The following is a 12,463-nucleotide window of genomic DNA, read 5'->3' on the forward strand; positions in this document are numbered from 1 at the left end:
AGAAAAAGTGTGCACAGTATGGATCGGACCACAATAACTTAGTAAGCCAACAAGTAGTTTAAACGGTTTATCAGTATATCACTCTCTAAATTAATTTAGCGCTCTACTATGAGAGCTTACATTAAATTTCCAAATAGCATTAACATTGACTCTAATTATTTTAGAAAGTTTGTTGAAATGTGCAATCGCTATGATTTTGAAATCACAGAACTGCTTATTAAGAGTAATGATTCAGTTGTGAAACAGCTTTTGGATGAAATAAATGAGATTAATAAGAGAATTAAAGAAAATCAGTGAGTTACTTCTTATCAACATTTATACAGTGTTAAATAAACTAAAAAAAGTCACATTTAGGCACGAGCAAGGATAAAGAAACAAAATTAATATTATGAAGGAAAGAATAAAGAAACAGCCCACAATATTTTTGTATTTACCTAACCTCTACACTTCCATTTCTCTCCATTGTCTTGAAAACTCCAGGGGTAGCAGTGGTTTTCTGCCAAGTCACTCTAGAAGTTGGATGCAACTTGTAAGAGAGTAAGCAAACATCTACATAAACAGAACAAATACTGCAAAACAGTGAAATAAGTTATACATTCAAAAATCATAATCTAAAAGAGAAGTTGATGTCTCATTATATTCCACATTTATATTGAATAGTAGTGGGAGATGACTTATCACAGTACAAGGATAAATAGTTTCTCCTGTGTATAAACTGTTTTTCAAAATTCCCTGAGGTTGTGCAATTACACGACACTACAAATCAAAGTGCTGCCACTGTGCTAAAATCACTCTTCATGAAGCATACAATTTCTGAAGAAGTGATTCCAAATTAGAGAGAAAAGAAAAGGGGAATCTTAACTGAAAGACAAGCTCTGGTAGAGTTTTTAGTTGAGTTTAGAACAAAAGCTGCTTCCAAAAAGAGATAATTAGCAGGGCTTATAAATTGTTGCATGACAACTATAAGAATCAATCAGAGGAGGTTAGAAACTATTGAGAAGAGAGACTGAAAAGGCAATTTGTAAAAGAACAATGGAAGGATGGATGTATGGCTCCTGAGTCCTGAAGTCCAAAAGGTTTAAGAATCTTGCTTGGAAGTGTTTGAATAGATGTTTTAATACCCAAAGCAGACCTCAGGGCATTTTTCAACACATAGAGAGTAAATCCTAGAAGTGTGATGGAAAAAGAAAGGCAATTAGGAACATGTTTTTGGGAGTGTAATGAGATGGCAGGTTTAAAAAAAATTGCTGTAAATTTCTCTGTTAAAAATATTGGAGGAGGAAATGGCCATAACTAAAGAAATTATTCTTTTGAGCTGGGATTCAGAATCTGAATTACCTACACAAAAGCTAATTTTAATGCTATTAGCTGCCAAAAAAGCAATTACTAGAAAATGGAAATCAAAATCTACACCAAATATAAGTGAAGTACTAAATAATATTAAAGAGATACAAGAACTGGAGATAGTATCTTTAGAAAAGGGAAGGAGCAAATTAAAAAGTAATAAATGGGATTTGTGATAATACCTGTAGAATAATGTTCAGGAGGAAGAGTGAGGTTAAAGACAAGGCAGGAATTGAGCAATTTATGTAATGCTGGAGTGAATGACAATTGTTAAAAAAATATATGTCATGTATAATGCATGTAAATGAAAAAATGTTAAATATTTTTTTATTTTCTATTAATGTATGTGTGCCTATGTCTTAACTGATAGTTTGACAAAGATGTTTAATAATAGAAAAAAATTATACCATGTACTAATCCTTTATTGATAAGGCAGGAACTTTGCAACAATAAAAAGCAGAAATTCATCACATTACATCATGTATTGGATATCTTCAGAATAATATAAAAGTGGAATGCAGAGGCTATAACCAATGGAAAAACTTTTCAAGAAATGTGAGCACTCTTATATGACTGTCATTAGCTATTACAACAGTCTATAGTTTTATCTGCAGCCAAGCTATGGATGGTATCTTGTTTCAAATTCAAAACGCCTACCTCATTTTATCTGCTGGTATCTGACAGTAGGCAGACAGACATTTAATTCCTGCAGGATCGACAATGCAATCAGAAATTGTACTTATACAAAATAGTGAAAATTCTTTCAGTTTTACAAAAAACGAAGATAGCTAAAGTAAAACTAGATACTTTCAGAATGGAATCCCGTGCAGAATTCCAGAGATCATACCTGGTGTAAACGCATTATACACCAACCTACAGAAGGAACAGAAAGCACGTGTTTAAACTGCTACATTCAAGATAAACAAATTCAACTACAAATTATAGTCTTTTAGATCAAGAAAAATCCAGAGTATGCAAAAATGATACAACTGACTTCTCAGATAGAGAATCTGATCCATCGAACATCAACTCTCCTCCAGAATCTGACACTGTGGTTAACATTATTCATTACAATCTAATAATTTTTTTTCTTTTTTCTTTTTATTCCAAAGCTGTTTATCCATGGCATGCACTGTCAGAAAATTGACACTTCTTACCAAAATGACAACTGCATATGTTCTAAGGTTTGAAAGACTGGTGAAGAAACCAAGTCACTGTAGCAACTCTGTAACTCTTTTCTTCTGAAATGCATGTTGCTGTATATTTTACATGATGTACTAAGTGTAATGATAGTGAATGATAGTGTGTAGCATTTCAAAAGCATGATTGCAGTTTTAAAAAATGTAGTATGTAGTTCTTTAAAGTAAGGGAGATGTCAACTATATAGCAATATGTGAAAATAGTAAATATCTCTGACAGGAGCTGAAGCTACTGGCTATTGTAAGTCATGTGATCCTGATATCAGAGCATAGCTCTCAACCTGTTAGCTCAAAAAATCTGGATAGAGCAAAAAATAATGTGGGGTTAAAGGCACAAAAATAGGGACAGATTTTAAATATTGCTCTTATAAACTTAGAAAGTTGCTAGAATAACAGGTTTTACATTAACTTGCATTTTTGAAGGGTATGAAGCCCGAAACTTCTATGTCTGTTGTTATTTAGTGACTGCAGTCCTCAGTGATTTGTCAGAAAACTCCATATGATAAATGCACAGCAAATGAAACAGTAATGAAACTGTGGTTCGATCATAGTTAAATTCAAATGCATTTAACTGTTTAGATAGTCCAAAGTGTCTGTATCTATGACTTTGCATATCTACAGTCATTCATAAGGTAAGAATTCTAGATATCATAATGCTGCTTTCTTAACTTACTTGACATTTTATAGTAATTTAAATTATACTGCTTATGATTAACTCAGTGAACTGTTTTATTACATATCCAAAATATGCAAGCAATAATAAATGAAATAAATTAAAGCAAATAAACTTACAAAGGCAATAATTACAATAGCCATGTCTAGGTTTTGGTTGTAACAGCATTTCCTCACACATGGTTTTGAAGTCTGGATTGTGTTAGACACTAGAAAATCCCAACATAATGCATATCCAAACATGATATATTACTAACATGTTATTCATTTTTGATACTAAATCACACAGCATCTGAGCTTGATTTATATAAGATTGTATTTTTGGACACGGGGATGAAATTGTGAAATTTGGTGCTGAAGTGGCAGTCATGTAGTATTATGTGGTGTTTGACTTATACACACTTTTCATCTCCAGTAGTAATTGATATGTTTGTGGGTGTATGTGCATGTGGGCATGCTCATGTGCATTTGCATGCATTCACATGTACATGCAGACATATGTGTGTACAAGAACATGTGTGTGACTTAAAGCTATTTTATCTTAAAACATTACTATGGAGAAATTATTTTATACTGTACAAATTTTTAGATCAAAAAGTGATCTATTCTTGCTTGAAGTTTTGCATAATATTAAAAGGGTCACATATTCCAAGACATTGAGATTTACATTTTTGAGCATCTATTTGCTACTATCTAAATACTTCTCTTTATTGTGAATGAAAATATATTTACATCTATATAAAACCATGCTATTTATAGTATGATGAGAAGAGTCTACATGCGTATGTGTGCTTATAAGAATATATGTTACACTCGGATTAGGTTGAATGGGGAAAAATCATAACATACAACATGAGAACAATCAAATTCCTCCTCAAAAACTGTACTGTTTTACAGTGTACCCTATCAACATATTCAGCTTGAATTAACCCATATTAAGAATGAACTTCTACATGAGAAATGTTTAGTAATGAGCGATTTATCAGTTCTATGAATTCTGTTTAATTTTCTTACAAATTTTAAAAAAATTGAAAGTACAGTTATTATGTTTCTCTATGTCTAAACTTGTCTCTGCTTATATCCTAGGCTATGACTGAAAGAGATCTTTGGGCAACTCCATTCAGCTGGTTATTAAAAACAAAATAGGAAAATACTCAATACATGTCAGATCACTGGATAGTTAGCCATTTAAATGGAAATTCTGGTCTGCTGATAACAATCTGGCCAGATGGCGGTGCTCTTACAGTTAAGCATCCTGTTAAATGCAGTAAAATAGATTAGCACAGTAAGTCTCGGATAATCTGGGTCCTTATTAAGTGCAAGGTAAATAAACAAGACAAATAAAGTAATACATATTTCTCTAGAGTTGTTTTCTATTTTTTCCTGAGAAACTAATCCTTGCAACCTTGCTACAGTGGTTGATGTATAAAGAAATAATTACATTTATTGGCCCAAGAGTTTTTTTTTAATGAAATGATGAATTTATGCTTGGCTATGTTAAACCTGGAAGGAAAAGAATGAGAAAGAACTAGAAAAAAGTGATGAAGATGACTGACAGCTGGTTTACTCAATAGTCGCAAGCAAAAACTGGAGGAGGATAAACAGAAAAAGGAACCCATAAAGGAAATAGATTCAGCAAAATAATATTAATACAGTTTATAAGAACACAAGAGGGAGCAGAAGAAGAGAGAATTGGAGAAAATTAATGAGGCAGGAAACAAGAGGGTAAATAAATAGAAATGATTACTTGTATAGAATTATGCAAAACAAGGAGAGCTGTTCGCAAACTAATATGTTAAAATTAATTTAAATGAAATAGTTTTGAAAAAAAAATAAAGTTATTGATTGTGTCAGAATTGCAATTGCTAGTATGTCTTTTTATAAAGTAGCCCAAAGGTGTTATGACTTCAGAGTGCTCAGAAACCATGAGAATGAGCTTATTGTAAAAATTGCAGCATAAGCATTAAATAAAATAAAATCAGTTAAGGAAAAATTAAGTACAAATGTCCTTTAAAGTATTTCATGTCCATTCACAAATTCAGGTTTATAAAAGAAAATTATCAATTCATTTACAAATGTCATCATCACCTACATGTTAGTTGTGGTCCATCTACTTCCTATCAGTACCACATTATCCTTTTAGTGTAATTAAGCATATTATCCAGCTCAGGCAAAGAAAAATGTGGTTGTTACACACACACACACACACACACACACACACACACACACACCTGATGACCATAGTCTTCTGGAAGGCTGCACTTGCGATTTTTTGCAAGATCCTCAAATTTCATCTCACTCTCCCTATAAAATCCAGTATTTTATAACTTATTGCATTAATTATCTAATTAAAAGTACCAAAATTGTTCTCATAATCAAATATGTCATAAAGGGTGACAACATTAACAAACTGTTAAATGACATTATAAGGAAAGTTAAGCTTTCTAAATACTTATTCTAAGAATTAAGTCATTTTTAATGACAAAAAATTTAAAATGATAGATTTAAGAAAAGATGATTAGACAATGCCTAAAAGTTTATTTTATATGGTTAGGAGAGTTCCCCTATATAAATGCTTCATCCTGAAAGGATTTAAAATCCAAGAATATCACACATTTGAAGGATAAGCTGTTTAAAAGCACTAAAAAATTCAAATGATTTGGTGACACTGATGAATGTTTAAGTGGCACACTCTCAAAACATAAAAAAAACACATTTTCTAGCAAAGGTGCTGGAGAGGATGGCATGGGGACAATAGAAGTGAAAAGCCATTATAGGCTTACCCACCATTGAGGGGAAGCAGTTTGGGCTCATTGCTTGAGTGACACACAAGGAAAATAGTTTGTGCTGCACCTTCTGAGGTTACATCTGCCTAGCTAATGCTGCTTAGCAGTGAGACTCACTAGAAGGAGAAATTATGTGGGGATCACACATGCTTGCCACAGAATGCAACATACAGTGCAGCTAAAGAGAGTTGCTGCAGGAGTTAGCAGCCCTACAGGTGGGAGGGAGGTCCACTGGGTTGGCCCTACTGGTCTGCACTCTACCACCTGACTCATCTCAACAAGTAACAAATGGGCTGATAAGACCCTCCAGCCAGGAAGATTTCTCACCTGCATCAGAGCACTGCCTGGCTTCTGCTCTGAGACAGGAGCAAATGGATTAATGGGGGAAAGGAAGGGAAATCATCAGGCAAGGGAGAGGGGAAATCATTCAGAAACACACATTGGCTTGCTTTGCATGTGATTATTTTCAAGAAGCCTATTTTCTTATCAATGCTTTTGCTGACTTTTGTTCCCATGAATTGTGTTATTTGCATTTAAATGGTTTCAGGAATTAAATGCTACTGCTAAATGTATTGTGTTGTGAGTAATAGTTCACTAACTGATATATGAAATCATAGTTCAGCAAAATGGGCAGAGATAGGTATTAGGTTTCCACTATAATCTTTTCAAGATGGAGTACCTTAATGAAATCATAATAAAGACGTGTTTTGTTTTGACACTGATATTTAGAGGACTTGAAGATGTCCTCTCTAAAACTTTCTGCACTACATTTTGAAACCTCAGTATGTAAACTTTCACATATGGCAACACATCTGCTAATAATGTATATGATTTTTGCAAGCTACAATATATAATGAACTGTTTGAGGTAGTGGGATTGGGTACTAAAGCCTGCACTTTTTTCCCATAAAAATTAGTACATTTTTTGTTAACATTTTGCACAATTTTCTAGTGGCCCTGCTAATGAGTAATACAAGATCTAATTTTTTTATGTCTTCCACAATGCCTTCCAGTTAGAGAAACTGCACCAAAAGGCTGACATCCTTTTAGGAACTCATAAATTACCCAAGTTCAGCTTGAGAGATCTGGTTCATACGCTGCTTTTCCAAAAATCCATAGGCATCAGCCTCCAGAGAAGTAGGAAGACTATACCAACAAGTTGATTTTCAAGCAGTATCCTCACTGCAAATAGAAGTTAAGTGAAATATGTTTCTTTTTATATAGCTATCGCAAGCACAAATATTTGCACTTAAGTAATGTATTGTCAGATGCCTGACCTAGGCACTGCCTAGAGGACAAAAGATCATTTTCTCAATGTTTTAATTTAAAATTGTACTGACTGCATGCTGTTTTAAAGGAAATTTTCAGAATTCTGCAGTGTCAGGAAAATAAGAAAAGTATTGTTTCAATACAGAGAAGACATATAGTTCAAAATTTTATAGGCAAATACTGGGCAATCAGACTATTATAAGCCTACTCAGAAACTTGTATTCAAAAGTTCGCTTCAGCCTCAAGGAGGGCAAGAAACGATAGACTAGGGGAGAATGTGAGGCTGCTCATCCAGTTATCTACTTTTAATTTGAAGGTTGCTACCCTGCTTAACATGTAGTCTAAGTTTATTCCAGAGGACAGGGGTACATTGCAATATTAATATTAATTGGATGGTGCAGTGGTGCAGCAGTAGCATTGTCACCTCACAGCAAGAGGTTCTCCAATTCAATTCTTGGCTGGAGTGCCTTCTGTGCAGATTCGGCATGTCCACACTGCATTCATGTGGGCTTTCTCTGGGGGGGGGGGGTGCTCCGGTTTCCTCCCATATTACAAAGACATGCGCCTGGAGCATTTCTCCATGGGCCTCCTCTAAAAATTGCCTTCGTTCCAAGTCGGATTTTCCCGCTAAACAAATGATAGATAAACAAATAAATCTAACATGACAACATGTCTTGTTTATCTTAAGGTTTAGTTCCTTTAACGGGGTATTTGAGGTACCATTTGTTCTTGAAGGAAAAGGATATCAGAGGGAGTTTGTATCTTTCATGGCTGAAAAGACTAGACACAGATTTCCACAGAGAACTCTATGAGAGACTGAGTACAGACAGAGGCCTGACAGTCCACCGTGATAACTAAAATTTTTGAGGGTACTGAGCTTTTTAATTACAAATGCCTGAGGCCTTTCAAGTTGAGTGATATGTTTAGGCAAATACATGCTATGCAGTGCATTTTATTCAATAATAATGGGTCTAATGAGATATGAGTAAAGGGGAACAAATACTTCTTTGGATCAAGTGAAGATGTTTTTGAAAATTAGATGGAGCAGGCAGGTGGCTTTCCAAACTACTATTAAGATATGATGAACAAACAATAAGGAATTATCAATTAGAGTGCCTAGTTCCCTTATGATAGTATCTGGCTGGATGGTTGTGTCACCTACATGGTATGTGAAAATATTTTGTTCACCTAAATGAACTATGCTACATTTTTCACATTTAATTTGATACTATTGTCCTTGCACAAATTATTAACATGGCCTAACCCATGCCAGAGCAATTATGAGACGATGAAATAGCAATACCCAATTTACAGTCATCTGCAAATGTAGATAACAATAAGCCGGGAATGTTTCCTGAAGGTCTGGGAAATTGCTGCAAACAGAAGAGGACCCAACACTGAGCTCTGTGGTACACTATTGGTAACTTTGGTTTTTGAAGAAGTGGCACCTGTGACTAACCATACGGGATCTGTCAGACAACCAGCTAGCTATCCAAAGTATAATATAAGGATTTAGATTTATAAGTCCATTGATAATGCCTGCATGGGAAGTAGTGTCAAAGGCTTGGCCAGGTCCAGATATGCTGTTTGTACTGAATAACTGCTATCCACTGTTTTGCTGACTTTTTCAAAAACATTAATGAGATCAAAGAGGCAGGACCATCCTTTGACAAATCCAAATTTATGGGTTTCTAGGTTTAAGAGATTTTCAATATCCACATTAATGAGATCTGAGATAATATGCACCATAGCTTCACATATCAGACTTGTGAGTCTAATAGGTCTATAGTTACCAGGGTCTGTAGCTGGTCCACCCTTGTGTAATAGCATTATACTGGCTGTTTTCCAGACTTCAGGAATGTAAATGTAATGTACAAACTACTAAAGCCAACAATTCAGCTGGTGAATCACTATTCTTCTGCTGGTAAAAACTGGAACTTGCTTCCTGCTGAACTTACTACTCTGTCCGCCTTATCCCAATTCAAAATTTCCCTAAAGAAATACCTAAAAACACACTGGCTTTGTCCCTGTACAAACCCTGACTAACCCCACTCAAACAGAAACTATATATGACAACCTTGCTACAAGTATGAAACTCTGATCCCTTAACTGGTCAGAAGTAATTTGTCTCTCACCTGCTGGTATGATTTGACAAAGTTGATATTATGTATGTTAGCCACCTTAAGGCTATGTGTTTCCCCTTTTCCGATGAAATCTCTATTTCCTTTTCATCTATTAACTTCCATCCATTTCCTGTCTGTTGTTGTTTTCTTTTGGCTTTTCCCAGTTAGGGGTCGCCACAGCGGAACTCGATCCGCTAATGATTGGCAGTCGATTTTTGAGGTGCCAGCCCGATGCCCAACCTTCAACGAAGGCATGCCCATTCACGCATGTCTTTCGAATGCCACTCGATCGTGGGGAGGACATGCAGACTCCACACAGAAGGTGCTCCAGCCGAGAATCAAACAGGAGAACCTCTTGCTATGAGGCGACAACGCTACCGCTGCACCACCGCTGCTTTCCATCCATTTCCTGTCTGTACTTCAGAAAAACATGTACCTGTGTGTATATATCATTAAAGAAATATCTATGTTGTTATAATACAATGTAAGAATTTCACTGTATTTACACTTGTTATGTGCATTTGGAGCTTTTCTCCCCGGGCCTCTGTTGAAAATGGACATGTATCCAGTCGGACTTTCCCAGTTAACAAATGTAAAACAAAAAAATAAAATAACCAGTAGACAGGCTTAGATAAAAGTGGTTAAGTAGGGCTTCAAATGGGTCATACTTAACACTGGTAATTAGGTAACCTGGTATATGATCAGGACGCATGAATGAGATATTATTAGCTTTTGAGAGGACTGCAAAAATGTGTTTCATAGTAATTAAAGTGGTTGGTTGGGATTGCAGAATCTGTAGAATAGTTATAACTATGGGTTTAACTAGGATATTGGCTATTTCCTTTAGGTCAGTGGGCAGTATTATTGTGGATTAACTCTGAACATTGTTGGGTGTTAGTTCTTAACTTCCTGAGGTTAAAGAAGGTTTTGTAGATATTTTTTATTTTTGGTTTTAGTGGTTGTCAAGTTCATACTTAGTTTTGAGTTTTCTAATGTTTCCCTTAAGCTCTCTACTTGGTGTGTTCTTAAGGTAGGAAGAATTAGACCTCTTATAAGCATTAAGCGAGTTCTTTCCTTACATTATTAATTTATATGGTTATTCTACCATATGGTTTGTTTCTACATTTCTGACTATATTTGGTATGGATAGAGGCTGCCGCATTAATACTACTATTTAAGTATGAGTAGAAGTCAGAGGTATGGGCAGCAGTTTTAGCAATGGGATCCATTGGAGAAGGGTTACAGTAGAATTTATTTGGGTCATCAAGTAACTGAAGAAGCTTTTATTTTCAGAAGTCCCTAAACACAGATATATTTACAGGGGAAGTATCACCAATTTTAAATGTAAAGGTCACTAATCTGTGGTCTGATTTAACAAGGCGGGATGAAACATGCAAGAAGTGGCTAAGGATATTGAAACCCCTTGTAGGATGGTTAACAATTTGTAAGAGAGAGTTAGTATTTATAATGTTAATGAAGCACTAGCCATCCCAACCATTGGCAGTGTAAGTCAATCAATTTATCGATGGATAGTTGAAGTCCCCCAGTAGAAAGGTGTTTAAAAAAGTGTTGATAGTTATCTTGGTCAGAAGGGGACATACAGGGTGTTCTATAGCTAGTTAGGTATGAAGTGGTAATTAGTCTTGTACATGGTGAATTGGACACCTAGGAGTTCAAATGTGGTGTCCTGATTAATCTGCCATGAGGTGATATCCTTGACAAATATAGATACACCCCACAATTGTCAGTGGGTCTGAACACACGATAGGCACTATACGCAGGAATAGATGGAGTGTTTTCATTTCATAGTGCACATATCACTATTCTATTTTTGTTTTCCTTCCTTGTTTCATTCTTCCTGGCCATCCCAGTGCCAGTGTCCATTACCGGGTTTGCCTGCTGTTTCTTCCACCCCCAGACTTCTGTGATTTCAAGCTGGGACTAGCATAGATCTTAAGGGCTTCTTGTGAGAAAACATGCTGGTCATGCTTCTGCCAGGACTTTTCCCCTTGTGTCCTGTCCTCTGTTCTCCCTCTCCTGCAGTGTCTGTCATGTTGAGCTATGCAATGGGGATGTGCTGATGTATCACCCTACTTTTGCAGTACTTCAGCCAATGTCCCCACCCTATCTTCTTTTTAGGTCACACTCCTCTCCTCATGTCCCTGACGTCCACCATGCATTGCTGCCTGAGAAACACCCCTCAGATCACCCTCACCCTGGAGATGGTAATACCCATCCCTTCCTGCCACATCATGAGTCACCAGAGCCACTAATCAAACCCAAGCTGGTTGGACTATAATCAGGGCTTTATCCCATGATTACTGACCATTATTATAAGATCATTTTTTCACTGCATCTGCTGTTGAAGTTGAGCATTTAAAAATACAGCATTAAGAATGATGCCTAGACTTAAATTAAAAAAAAAAACAAAAAACACAAACCTAAAATTATAAACACAGCTTTGACAGGAACATTGTACTTTTAAAGTGTGGCAAAATAACAGAAATGAAGTGCTACTCATAAATTAAACCTTTTACATTAATCGGGAGTTTGTATTCACTTTTCTTTCATTAGGTTGCAATCTTATGAGGTAGGGAATACAGCTATGAGACAAAAAAAATCAGGGGCAGATGAAAGGTATGATTCCAGGATCTTTGTATGGCAGTGGTTTTGAATTATAATGATTATGGCCTTTAAAGTGCCATCACCTCTTCCACCCACCCTCATCTTTTATGTTTCATATTTTTACAAGCAGACTTGAGGAGAGATAAATATATTTTTTGCTAAATATGTTTGAATTTGATAGTATTTTAATGTGCATATAAATCTGATTGCTGTCCAGTAAAGAACCTGGTCAGATTATCTATCTAGACACCCAAGTTAAAGTCCAGTACTGACGACATTACGCCAATAGTGGACTGCACTTCTGAAGTATTGTATGCTTGTCCCAATGATAGTTCAAGTGAATGTAAAAGACCTCATGCAGTATCATCAAAGCGCTAAAATTCTGTTGCAGGTTACCACAATAGAATATGAATAAAAGCCAGTATGCAAACTTGCATAACAAACAT

Source organism: Protopterus annectens, chromosome 17.part0 (assembly GCF_019279795.1).
Source record: "Protopterus annectens isolate FY-2018-M chromosome 17.part0, PAN1.0, whole genome shotgun sequence".
Classification (NCBI taxonomy): Eukaryota; Metazoa; Chordata; order Ceratodontiformes; family Protopteridae; genus Protopterus; species Protopterus annectens.